Source organism: Otolemur garnettii, unplaced genomic scaffold, assembly GCF_000181295.1.
Source record: "Otolemur garnettii isolate 467f Iridium unplaced genomic scaffold, OtoGar3 scaffold00100, whole genome shotgun sequence".
NCBI classification, from domain to species: domain Eukaryota; kingdom Metazoa; phylum Chordata; class Mammalia; order Primates; family Galagidae; genus Otolemur; species Otolemur garnettii.
The window spans coordinates 4,753,217-4,754,491 of NW_003852495.1; positions in this window are offsets into that span (position 1 = coordinate 4,753,217).

Consider the following 1,275-nt stretch of genomic DNA (forward strand, 5'->3'; position numbering starts at 1 on the left):
TGCTGTGGCATCACAGCTCACAGCAACCTCCAACTCCTGGGCTCAAGCGAGTCTCCTGCCTCAGCCTCCCAAGTAGCTGGGACCACAGGCACCCGCCACAGTGCCTAGCTATTGTTTGGTTGCAGCCGTCGTTGTTTTTGGCGGCCTGGGCTGGATTCGAACCCGCCACCTCAGGTGTATGTGGCTGGCACAGAGCCTAAACAACAATGATTAACCCTTATCTTAAACAACAATCAGCATAATTCATGACCCATAATAAACAAAGCAGAGTGACTCATGACCCAAAACAACCTTTCTAAGTCGTAAGTTAATCTTTTAAATAAATTGCACTAAACTACTCAAGATACACACTTTTAGGTTAAAGCTGAATTTGCAAAATAACAAGGATGGAAGACAGGAGGTGTAAAGCAGCCAGACTGACTTCACTACGTGTGCTCTCACGCCCAGGTTGCCTGTGTCCTGCCACCTAGCACAGCTATGGAGGGCTTGCTCCTCCTGCTATGGGGGATATGCACCCCAAGAGGCTGTGGCGGGGACCTGGCTGGGAGAGAAGTATGTGTATGCATGCTGTGGTGAGTGGGGGGCTGCTCAGAGCAGCTGGGTGTGGGGAGGGGAGGCTCATTGGTCTCAGGCCACAGGCCCTCACCAAGTCCCTGGTGACAGAGACCCCAGGATGCCTCAGATCATGGAGAACCCAAAGGAAATATGGCTGGGGCAGTAGGGCAGCTCCTTTCCTGCCACCTGCCCTGGGCCTGATGGCTTTGCTGGGCTGCAAACCCAGACCTGGGTGTCACAGCTGGGCGCTTTCCTGTCCTGCAAGGAAGAGGCTCCCTAAAGAAGTTGGTCCCTTGGTCCCCCCAGGGCTGGGCCACTGCTGCCTGATAACACCTGGAGCTTTGCCTGGACGTGCCCAGCAGTGATGTTGTGTTTGTGAGCCCATCGCACACTCACCTGTCTGTGCCTGACCCTCACTTGTGACCCCTTCATCCCACACCCAGTGCACACTCCTTCACGACTGCTGTGTAGGTGACCTTCCGAGACCACACACACCTGCTTTGCCACTGGGTACACACGTGACTATCCAGGAACTCAGCCTTACCTGCCTGAATTTACTTGCTACACAAACCTGTTTTGGCACCTGCAGGGCACAGCTGGTTCACTGTTTTTGCTGACACCACATGGGCCTCCAGCTCCTCATCCTCCTTCAGCCTTGCTGGTGGGCACTGAGGTGGGCTTGAGCCCAGGGCAGTCATTTACCAGGCCTTTTTTTTTTTT